Source organism: Ranitomeya variabilis, chromosome 2 (assembly GCF_051348905.1).
Source record: "Ranitomeya variabilis isolate aRanVar5 chromosome 2, aRanVar5.hap1, whole genome shotgun sequence".
Lineage (NCBI taxonomy): Eukaryota > Metazoa > Chordata > Amphibia > Anura > Dendrobatidae > Ranitomeya > Ranitomeya variabilis.
In genome coordinates this window covers 109,618,168-109,630,852 of record NC_135233.1, presented here as the reverse complement: position 1 = coordinate 109,630,852, position 12,685 = coordinate 109,618,168, and the positions used below count along the sequence as shown (strand labels likewise).

Genomic DNA, 12,685 nt, shown 5'->3' with positions numbered 1-12,685 from the left:
TGGGGGACGAAGAAGAACATCAGAATCGAGTTGTGAGGGAACACGAGAAACAGACACAACAGTTGTGGGGACTATCCCGTGAGCACAGCAGGGGAGGACCGCAACACACAAGCGCTAGAAGGTAGGCACAGATTTCCACATGCAAAGGGAACTCTGGAGGTGCCATCGGACCGGCCGGACATGCGCAGCCTGGTTAACCGTATTCCGGACTGAGGATCCTGAAGCCTTCAGTAAAGAGGTAAAAAGACTGCAACCTGGTGTCCTCGTTATTTACTGTGACCAGCACTGCACCGCACTACCACAACATCATCACCATCCCCTCCACCTTCATTGTACACCCCTCAGCAGGGTCACGGACCGGGTCTAGCCACCGTGACAACCCCAGAGCAGAGACTCAGAGGCCCGGTACCGGGTACCCCTTGGCCCTGCGGCAGTGGGGGGGCTACAGGTCCACAACACAAATGAATTGCATGCTGACACATCAAGGATGTTGTAAAATACAGCCATTGGCCATCTCCTAGTCATTCGCTGGCAAGTGTAGGTGGCAGTCAGCTTGTCCAGGTTGTCCACTCCTCCTTTGTTTTTTTATAGTCCAGGATGATTCTGGGCTTTTTGACACTTCCTGATGACACAGCTGCATCTTTGTGAAGTGTGGACATCAGTACCACATTCCGTCGTTTTTTGGGGCAGTATGAAACAGCAGTGGTGGTGTCTGTAAAAACAAACTTTGAGGAAAGTGGAGCCCTGTCCTGCATCTGCAACAATTCAGCGGGCAGCTCAGGTTTGTTTTTTTTCACTGTGCCCACCATGGTGATTTTCATCCTGAGAAGTTCTTGTCCAAGGTCATAGCTGGTAAAAAAATTGTCACAAGTAATGTTGTGACCCTGCAGTCCAGTAGTCATATTGAGGACTACACGTTTTCCTTTCAGGGATGCCGCTTGCAGACTTGCCTGTGTAAATCTGTAGATTCCATGCATAGCTAGTTTTTGCATCACAGGCTGCCCAGATTTTTATGCCATATTTGCCTGGCTTACTTGGCATGTATTGCCGGAAGGGGCATTTTCCGTGGAAAGGGAGAAAACGTTCGTCTACTGTCACCTCTGGCCCTGGGTTGAACATCAGTGGAAGGAGCTGCACCCATTTCTCCCAAACATCCCTGATGGGAGCAAGTTTGTCAGATTTTGTTCTGGTGTCTCTGTTGTCAAATCTGAGGACTCTTGATATCATTTGAAACTTTTGAAGTGACATTGTTGCCCGGAAAATATTCCTGCCTGTCGATGCGTCCCAGAGACTATCAGTGGCCTCATTGCAGGATTTATATACTCCAGCAAGGAGAAGAACACCAATGTAGGCATCCAGGACATCATCATGAAGGTCATTCCACATGTTGCCGTGGACTTTTTTCCTTCAAGGTTTGTCATAGCAATAATGACTTTTTTTATTGACAATGGCATAAACAGATCAAAACTAGTGTTGAGCGATACCGTCCGATACTTGAAAGTATCGGTATCGGAAAGTATCGGCCGATACCGGCAAAGTATCGGATCTAATCCGATACCGATACCCGATACCAATACAAGTCAATGGGACTCATGTATCGGACGGTATTCCTGATGGTTCCCAGGGTCTGAAGGAGAGGAAACTCTCCTTCAGGCCCTGGGAACCATATTAATGTGTAAAATAAAGAATTAAAATAAAAAATATTGCTATACTCACCTCTCCGACGCAGCCTGCACCTTACCGAGGGAACCGGCAGCGTTGTTTGCTTAAAATTCGCGCTTTAACTTCCTTACGCGAAGTCCCGGCTTGTGATTGGTCGCGCGCCGCCCATGTGACCGCGACGCAACCAATCACAGCAAGCCGTGACGTAATTTCAGGTCCTTCAGGATTTTAAAATTACGTTCCGGCGTTGTGATTGGTTGCGTCGCAGTCACATGGGCGACGCGACCAATCACAAGCCGTGACGTCACGGGAGGCTGGACACGCGCGCATTTTAAAATGCGTGCGTCTCCTGCCTCCCGTGACGTCACGGCTTGTGATTGGTCGCGTCGCCCATGTGACTGCGACGCAACCAATCACAACGCCGGAACGTAATTTTAAAATCCTGAAGGACCTGAAATTACGTCACGGCTTGCTGTGATTGGTTGCGTCGCGGTCACATGGGCGACGCGACCAATCACAAGCCGTGACGTCACGGGAGGCAGGAGACGCGCGCATTTTAAAATGCGCGCGTGTCCAGCCTCCCGTGACGTCACGGCTTGTGATTGGTCGCGTCGCCCATGTGACTGCGACGCAACCAATCACAACGCCGGAACGTAATTTTAAAATCCTGAAGGACCTGAAATTACGTCACGGCTTGCTGTGATTGGTTGCGTCGCGGTCACATGGGCGGCGCGCGACCAATCACAAGCCGGGACTTCGCGTAAGGAAGTTAAAGCGCGAATTTTAAGCAAACAACGCTGCCGGTTCCCTCGGTAAGGTGCAGGCTGCATCGGAGAGGTGAGTATAGCAATATTTTTTATTTTAATTCTTTATTTTACACATTAATGTTGTTTCGATACCGATACCCGATACCACAAAAGTATCGGATCTCGGTATCGGAATTCCGATACAGCAAATATCGGCCGATACCCGATACTTGCGGTATCGGAATGCTCAACACTAATCAAAACATGTCTTGATGTCACTTACTCTTGTCACAGCAAACCTTGTGATCCCAGGGGTCATTTTTATGACATTTGCAGCATCTGCCCTGCCATGTACATCTGGAGGTACTGAGCTCCAACTGATCTTGCCACTTTTGGATTTGAATCTTTCAGCGGGAGCAGCTTCAGCACCAGTGACCTCCTCATCAGACTGATCAGAACTGTCTGTGTCTTCCGGTTGATACTCCACATCATCTTCCTCCTCAGAAACCTGTTCATCTGTATCAGTTTGCTGCTGTGTGTCCTCTGATTCATTATCATCTAAGATATAATCCAGAATTTGGCTTACATCAAATCTTCTCCTCATTGTTGCATGTGTAAACTGGAGATGTATACTCTGCAAAGTACCAACTCTAAGCTGATTTGGCCATACATGACTGGACATGTCCCTAACTCAAGTTGTTGGAGGTAGAGCTGGCTGTGGGCTGTTGGTTTATATTGTGTTTATGAGTTCAGTTTTGGGACTTATTATTGTTTTTTTACTCTTATATTAGACCTGGGTCGAAATTGACCCCAACAACACAAATGTTATAATTTTAATAAGAGCATTTTACAATTTAGTAAAATAGTTTTATTTTATTGTATTTTGTTTAAAAATAAGTTCCTGAAAAAGTCAAAAAGTCTTGATGCAATAAACAAATGTATGTAGAATTTGTATGCATTTAAAACCTAAAATGGGTCGGTCACGACCCTAACACTAGTTAATGTAATCCAGCCCAACAGTGTGCTGATTTGCTGGCTAAATACATTTCTCTTACAGTGAGCATTGAGGACTAGTGTTGAGTAGGGTTGAGCGAAACGGGTCGGCCATTTTCAGAAGTCGCCGACTTTTGGCAAAGTCGGGTTTCATGAAACCCGACCCGACCCCTGTGTGGGGTCGGCCATGAGGTCGGCGATCTTCTGAATCTGGTATCGGAATTCCGATACCGAGTTCCGATATGTTTGCGATATCGGAACTCGGTATCGGAATCCACATTTAAGTGTAAAATAAAGAATTCAAATAAAAAATATTGATATACTCACCTCTCCGACGCAGCCTGGACATCGCCGCTGGTAACCGGCATCTTCCGTTCCTAAGAATGGCGCTTGAAAGACCTTTCGATGACGTCACGGCTTGTGATTGGTCGCGGCGGCCCACGTGACCGCTGAGCGACCAATCACAACAAGCCGTGACGTAATTCTCAGGTCCTAAATTCCTCATTCTAGGAATTTAGGCCATGAGAATTACATCACGGCTTGTGATTGGTCGCTGAGCGGTCACGTGGGCCGCCGCGACCAATCACAAGCCGTGACGTCATCGAAAGGTCCTTCACGCGCTGATTCTTAAGAAGGAAGGCTGCCGGAAAGAAGCAGGGTGCGTCCGAGGGTGAGTATATACCTAATAGGAATATACTCACCCTCGGCTTCTTTCCGGCAGCCTTCCTTCTTAAGAATGAGCGCGTGAAGGACCTTTCGATGACGTCACGGCTTGTGATTGGTCGCGGCGGCCCACGTGACCGCTCAGCGACCAATCACAAGCCGTGACGTAATTCTCATGGCCTAAATTCCTAGAATGAGGAATTTAGGACCTGAGAATTACGTCACGGCTTGTTGTGATTGGTCGCTCAGCGGTCACGTGGGCTGCCGCGACCAATCACAAGCCGTGACGTCATCGAAAGGTCTTTCAAGCGCCATTCTTAGGAACGGAAGATGCCAATTACTACCAGGGCGCATCAGAGGGTGAGTATATCAATATTTTTTATTCTAATTCTTTATTTTACACTTAAATATGGATCTCAGGGCCTGAAGGAGAGTTTCCTCTCTTTCAGACCCTGGGAACCATAGTATCCCATTGCACTGCATTGGGTTTCGCGTTTCGGCCAACCCCGACTTTTTTATAGGATCGGCCGATTTCACTCGACCCGACTTTTGAGAAAGTCGGGTTTCGTGAAACCCGACCCGATCCTATAAAAATAAAAGTCGCTCAACCCTAGTGTTGAGCGATACCTTCCGATATTCAAAAGTATCAGTATCGGATTGGATTGGCCGATACCGGCAAAATATCGGATCTCGCCGATACCGATACCCGATACCAATACAAGTCAATGGGACACAAATATCGGAAGGTATCCTGGATGGTTCCCAGGGTCTGAAGGAGAGGAAACTCTCCTTCAGGCTCTGGGATCCATATTCATGTAAAAAATAAAGAATAAAAATAAAAAATATGGATATACTCACCCTCGGACGAGCCCTGGCTGTCACCGCTGCAAGCGTCTGCCTCCGTTCCTAAGAATGCAGAGTGAAGGACCTTCGATGACGTCGCGGCTTGTGATTGGTCGCGTAACCGCTCATGTGACCGCTCACGCGACCAATCACAAGCCGCGACGTCATCGCAGGTCCTACACTCACTGCATTCTTAGGAACGGAGGCTGCCGGTTGCACCGCTAAGGTCCAGGGTCCGCCGGAGGGGTGAGTATATCCATATTTTTTATTTTTATTCTTTATTTTTTACATGAATATGGATCCCAGGGCCTGAAGGAGAGTCTCCTCTCCTCCAGACCCTGGGAACCATACACTGGGAACTTCAGATTCCGATTTCCGATATCACAAAAATATCGGAACTTGGTATCGGAATTCCGATACAGCAAATATCGGCCGATACCCGATACTTGCGGTATCGGAATGCTCAACACTATTGAGGACACATTTGGTATTCCATGTTGTCCATTGCAAAATATTGGTAGACCATGAAATACATTGACATCTTGAGTCAACCAGATCGAAAGAGATCTTATCTGTATTAGGCTACTTTCACACATCAGGTTTTTGCCGTCAGGCACAATCCGTCGAATGTTGAAAAAAACGGATCCGTCGCAGATTGTCAAAAACTGATGCAACTAATCCGTTTTTTTCGACGGATCCAACTAGCATATCCAGATAATTGGAATAAAAAAAATGGAGCATGCTCAGTTTAAAAAGCCGGAATCCATCATTTTCCGGATCTGGCACCTTCCGGCTCCCATAGGCTTCCATTCTAGCAAAAAGCCGGATCCGGTGCTTCGCTTTGCCGGAGACAAAAAACGTTACTGTGTACGTTTTTTCCAGACGCCGGAAATGACATTTTTGCCGGATCCGGTAAAAACTGGAAGAAACGTAAGGTCATCCGGCGCTAATACAAGCCTATGGGAAAAATTTGGATCCGGCGGCATCTTTCGCCGGATCCATTTTTTTCAAAATTTGCCGGATTGAGCCTGACGGCGAAAGACGGATGTGTGAAAGTAACCTTAGTGACCAATGTCATCCAAACCCCTAAATAACGCATGTGGATAGGGTTAGTGTGATGACCAAGAAATATTTCTATATATATATGGTTCATGTTTTAGAAGGATTTAGTCTTTATATATGAGTTATACTCTTGATTATAGATTATTCATGTATTTCTGCATCTCCTCCTTTGTGTTGTAAGTTTCAATCTCCATTAATTGCCATAATGATGATGCTCTCCTGTAATAGAAGTAGTTAACTTCCTGCTGTTCCCTGTACCATTTGATGTCTCCTCTTTAATATGGCTTTATCATAGAAGAATTAGCATTAGGTTACTTCCTGATTTGACATAATACAGAATATCCATAAAAACAAAATGTAATTTGTTATTCTTACTAATCTTATTAATAGATGTATACTGCAGCATTCAGAAATGTTTAGTTACAAGCACACACAATATTTCAGGACATATGATACGAGTTAGATAAGTGGGTGTATGATTAAAGAGAACAGGCGACGGCTGTGGACATGGTGACACTGATCTGGTCAAGAGGGCACAAGGAGACATGATGATACTAATCTGGTCAAGAGGGCACAAGGAGACATGATGATACTGATTTGGTCATGAGGGCACAAGAAGACCTGATGATACTAATCCGGTCAAGAGGGCACTGGGGGACATGATGATACTGATCTGGTCAAGAGGGCACTGGGGGACATGATGATACTGATCTGGTAAAGAGGATACAGGGAGACATGATGATACTGATTTGGTCATGAGGGCACAAGAAGACATGATACTAATCTGGTCAAGAGGGCACAAGGAGACATGATGATACTGATCTGGTCAAGAGGGCACTGGGGGACATGATGATAGTGATCTGGTCAAGAGGGCAGTGGGGGACATGATGATACTGATCTGGTCAAGAGGGCACAAGAAGACATGATGATACCAATCTGGTCAAGAGGGCACTGAGGGACATGATGTTACTGATCTGGTCAAGAGGGCAGTGGGAGACATGATGATACTGATCTGGTCTTGTGGGTACTAAGAGACTTCATATTAAAGATCTGCTTTGTTGCAGAAGATGTGAAAATCCAGCTCTAGACAGTTGTTCCTGTGGAATCATGGTGAGACTGGTTAGGCTCTGTTCACATGTATGGACATTTCATTTGTTTTCATTTTAGGAGAAGACAAATTGAATAAGTGATCCATTACATCAGCTCTACAGAAACAGAGGAGCCCCATTAATTATTTTACAATTTGTATGGTTTCCATTTGAAACAGTTTTGCAGGTATGACTTTTTTTATTGTACAAAACGGACACCAAACATACCTCATAGTATTCAATAGGAACCTTTTGCTTGAATTAGTATAACTAATGCAGGTCCACCCTGAAAACTAAAAGAACCTTCCTATTCATATCTATTTTAAAAATGCTTGCCTTTCATATGTTCAGGGTTTTTGAGGGTCTAACAACCACTTCAGGTTTCCAAAAACCAAGCGGAATGCTCTCCTATGTGGTGGTCCGGTCCAGTTGTCGTCTCTGTCCTTGATCTGGTGTCTCTTCTCTTCTCGCTTCATGTGGATGATGTAGTCTACGTGAGAGAGAATCCGTGTTCGGCGTTCATGCCCGAATAGTCACAGTCCGATATGAATGGCGAAAATTTTTGTTCAGATTCACCCATCTCCAGTTAGTCTTCATTCTAGAAACCATACGTCATATTATTTTTTTTCTTAAATTAGAATGAATCATTTATGGTTTTACATATGTGTTAGAAAGACAAAATATAAAAAAGTTATAGCCGTGAGTGGACAGTAATTTTACTACAAATTCTTTAATTATCCCCATCATCAATCAGTAGGAACTAAACGTCTTCTTTATAGTTTCCAGTTAATGATGAATACACTATAAATGTACTTAGGAAATACTCAAACAAGCGCACAGCAGTTTATTCCTGTCACTGTGCAGACTAAATCCTGATCAAACCAGGTCTCCTTTTGGTGTTTTGGCTCTTGCCTGCTCTTGTTTATAAGCCAACATGTGCCCTGAAGACTTTCAGATAAATGAAATATATACAGTATATATAGTAACAGGAGGTCTATTGAAATCATAATATGTTCCTTCTCCATTTCTCTCCCCGTTGCCAGACAACTGAATTCTTTATTATATGGGATGGATGTCTTCCAGCCTCAGCCTCAGTCTTTTTAACATGGTGCCAGGGCATTGATAGCCATTTTGGCATTCAGATGATTAGTAGTTTAAAGTAACGTAATTTCAGCTGCAGTAAGAATTCATTGCAAATATTTGTAATGGCAATCTTGGCAGTGGTCATCTGTAGGGTTATCATCTAGTTGTAATGTAACATATTTGAGATATATGCACATAAGCCACATGCCATCTTCTAACATGTGCTATCTGATTAGGACTATATCACTTAAAAAATGTTGTCATTTTGCTTAATTTCCACACTTTGGTCTGTCTAATACAGATTCCAAGCTGTTCTGTTCACAGAAAGGGGACCTGTCACTTAAAAAAAAATATTTAAATACCTTCTAAAGGAAATACCCTGATTCTGCAGCTCTTTTTTCATTTACATCATTTATTGCAGAGATATTTACATTTGCTGTTTTTTGAGAGCGCTATGTGCAATCTCTGCTTGTAGTGCAACTGGGTGTTTCTTTAGAGTCTTCACTTGGGGAAGGGGAGGTGCTTTCATCCCTCCCTCCCAGACATTTCCAATCACAACTCAGTTGCTGATCTAGCAGTCTCAGATGCTGCAGAGCTGTGATTGGCACAGCCTGGGAGGAAGGAGTGGAAGAACCCACTCCTTCAAAGATTCTGAGGAAACACCCAGTTGGTCTACAAGCACAGATTTTACATAGCTCTCCCCAAAAGCAACAAATGTGAATATCCCTGCAAGGGAGCAACGCAACGCAGGGATTTTTACAAGGTGTTTAACTCAATTCTTTTAGCAAATTACAGGTCCTCTTTAACCCCTTTCTGACATCTGACGTACTATCCCGTCGAGGTGGGGTGGGCCCGTATGACCACCAACGGGATAGTACGTCATACACGATCAGCCGTGCTCACGGGGGGAGCGCGGCCGATAGCGGCCGGGTGTCAGCTGCATATCGCAGCTGACATCCGGCACTATGTGCCAGGAGCGGTCACGGACCGCCCCCGGCACATTCACCCCCGGCACACCGCGATCAAACATGATCGCGGTGTACCGGCGGTATAGGGAAGCATTGCGCAGGGAGGGGGCTCCCTGCGGGCTTCCCTGAGACCCCCGCAGCAACGCGATGTGATCGCGTTGCTCCGAGGGTCTCCTACCTCCCTCCTCGCCGCAGGTCCCGGATCCAAGATGGCCGCGGCATCCGGGTCCTGCAGGGAGGGAGGTGGCTTACCGAGTGCCTGCTCAGAGCAGGCACTGGTAAGCCTGCAGCCCTGCCCAGCAGATCGCCGATCTGACAGAGTGCTGTGCACACTGTCAGATCACCGATCTGTAATGTCCCCCCCTGGGACAAAGTAAAAAAGTAAAAAAAAAAAATTTCCACATGTGTAAAAAAAATAAATAAAAAATAAATTCCTAAATAAAGAAAAAAAATATATTATTCCCATAAATACATTTCTTTATCTAAATAAAAAAAACAATAAAAGTACACATATGTAGTATCGCCGCGTCCGTAACGACCCAACCTATAAAACTGTCCCACTAGTTAGCCCCTTCAGTAAACACCGTGAGAAAAAAAAAAAAAAGAGGCAAAAAACAACGCTTTATTACCATACTGCCAAACAAAAAGTGGAATAACACGCGATCAAAAAGACAGATATAAATAACCATGGTACCGCTGAAAACGTCATCTTGTCCCGCAAAAAACGAGCCACCATACAGCATCATCAGCAAAAAAATAAAAAAGTTATAGTCCTGAGAATAAAGCGATACCAAAATAATTATTTTTTCTATAAAATAGCTTTTATCGTATAAAAGCGCCAAAACATAAAAAAATGATATAAATGAGGTATTGCTGTAATCGTACTGACCCGAAGAATAAAACTGCTTTATCAATTTTACCAAACGCGGAACGGTATAAACGCCTCCCCCAAAAGAAATTCATGAATAGCTGGTTTTTGATCATTCTGCCTCACAAAAATCGGAATAAAAAGCGATCAAAAAATGTCATGTGCCCGAACATGTTACAAATAAAAACGTCAACTCGTCCCGCAAAAAACAAGACCTCACATGACTCTGTGGACTCAAATATGGAAAAATTATAGCTTTCAAAATGTGGTAACGCAAAAAATATTTTTTGCAATAAAAAGCGTCTTTCAGTGTGTGACGGCTGCCAATCATAAAAATCCGCTAAATAACCCACTATAAAAGTAAATCAAACCCCCCTTCATCACCCCCTTAGTTAGGGAAAAATAAAAAAATAAAAAAAAATGTATTTATTTCCATTTTCCCATTAGGGTTAGGGTTAGGGCTAGGGTTAGGGTTAGGGCTAGGGTTAGGGCTAGGGTTATTGCTAGGGTTAGGGCTAGGGTTAGGGTTATTGCTAGGGCTAGGGCTAGGGTTAGGGCTAGGGTTATTGCTTGGGTTAGGGCTAGGGTTAGGGTTATTGCTAGGGTTATTGCTAGGGTTAGGGCTAGGGTTAGGGCTAGGGTTAAGGCTACAGTTAGGGTTGGGGCTAAAGTTAGGGTTAGGGTTTGGATTACTTTTACGGTTGGGAATAGGGTTGGGATTAGGGTTAGGGGTGTGTCATGGTTAGGGGTGTGGTTAGGGTTACTGTTTGGATTAGGGTAAGGGGTGTGTTTGGATTAGGGTTTCAGTTATAATTGGGGGGTTTCCACTGTTTAGGCACATCAGGGGCTCTCCAAATGGGACATGGCATCCGATCTCAATTCCAGACAATTCTGCGTTGAAAAAGTAAAACAGTGCTCCTTCCCTTCAGAGCTCTCCCGTGTACCCAAACAGGGGTTTACCCCAACATATGGGGTATCGGCGTACTCAGGACAAATTGGAAAACATCTTTTGGGGTCCAATTTCTCCTGTTACCCTTGGGAAAATACAAAACTGGGGGCTAAAAAATAAGTTTTGTGGGAAAAAAAGATTTTTTATTTTCACGGCTCTGCGTTGTAAACTGTAGTGAAACACTTGGGGGTTCAAAGCTCTCAAAACACATCTAGATAAGTTCCTTAGGGGGTCTAGTTTCCAATATGGGGTCACTTGTGGGGGGTTTCTACTGTTTAGGTACATCAGGGGCTCTGCAAATGCAACGTGACGCCTGCAGACCAATCCATCTAAGTCTGCATTCCAAACGGCGCTCCTTCCCTTCCGAGCTCTGTCATGCGCCCAAACAGTGGTTCCCCCAGACATATGGGGTATCAGCGTACTCAGGACAAATTGGACAACAACTTTTGGGGTCCAATTTATTATGTTACCCTTGTAAAAATACAAAGCTGGGGGCTAAAAAATAATTTCTGTGAAAAAAAAGAGGAATTTTTATTTTCACGGCTCTGCGTTATAAACTGTAGTGAAACACTTGGGGGTTCAAAGCTCTCAAAACACATCTAGATAAGTTCCGTAGGTGGTCTACTTTCCAAAATGGCGTCACTTGTGGGGGTTTTAATGTTTAGGCACATCAGAGGCTCTCCAAACGCAACATGGCGTCCCATCTTAATTCCAGTAAATTTTGCATTGAAAAGTAAAATAGCGCTCCTTCCCTTCCGAGCTCTGCTATGCGCCCAAACAGTGGTTTACCCCCACATATGGGGTATCGTCGTACTCATGACAAATTGCACAACAACTTTTGTGGTCTAATTTCTTTTCTTACCCTTGGGAAAATAGAAAAATGGGGGCGAAAAGATCATTTTTGTGAACAAATATGATTTTTTATTTTTACGGCTCTGCATTATAAACTTCTGTGAAGCACTTGTTGGGTCAAAGTGCTCAACAGACATCTAGATAAGTTCCTTAAGGGGTCTAGTTTCCAAAATGGTGTCACTTGTGGGGGGTTTCAATGTTTCGGCACATCAGGGGCTCTCCAAACGCAACATGGCGTCCCATCTCAATTCCAGTCAATTTTGCATTGAAAAGTCAAATGGCGCTCCTTCCCTTCCGAGCTCTGCCCTGCGCCCAAACAATGGTTTACACCCACATATGGGGTATCGTTGTACTCAGGACAAATTGCTCAACAACTTTTGTGGTCTAATTTCTTCTCTTACCCTTGGGAAAATAAAAAAATGGGGGCGAAAAAATCATTTTTGTGAAAAAATATGATTTTTTATTTTTACGGCTCTGCATTATAAATTTCTGTGAAGCACTTGTTGGGTCAAAGTGTCCACCACACATCTAGATAAGTTCCTTAGGGGGTCTACTTTCCAAAATGGTGTCAGTTGTGGGGGGTTTCAATGTTTAGGCACATCAGGGGCTCTCCAAACGCAACATGGCGTCCCATGTCAATTCCAGTCAATTTTGCATTGAAAAGTCAAATGGCGCTCCTTTCCTTCCGAGCTCTGCCATGCGCCCAAACAGTGGTTTACCCCCACATATCGGGTATTAGCATACTCAGGACAAATTGTACAACAACTTTTGGGGTCCATTTTCTCCTGATACCTTTGGTAAAATAAAACAAATTGGAGCTGAAATAAATTTTGTGTAAATAAAAATGAACATTTAACTTTTTTTCAAACATTCCAAAAATTCCTGTGAAACACCTGAAGGGTTAATAA

General features: G+C 44.2%; 1 protein-coding gene and 1 long non-coding RNA gene across 2 annotated transcripts in view; both read left to right on the top strand.

The window, feature by feature from the left end:
- SLC24A3 (solute carrier family 24 member 3) overlaps positions 1 to 12,685 on the top strand; it is a 490,808-nt gene that overhangs the window by 117,593 nt on the left and 360,530 nt on the right. The gene's annotated exons all lie outside the window — the stretch shown is intronic.
- Positions 6,872 to 12,685, top strand: part of LOC143804574 (uncharacterized) — a 32,651-nt gene continuing 26,837 nt past the window's right edge. The window contains exon 1 of the long non-coding RNA XR_013221058.1: positions 6,872 to 7,244. This is a non-coding gene — a long non-coding RNA (uncharacterized LOC143804574). The remainder of the gene's footprint in view (positions 7,245 to 12,685) is intronic.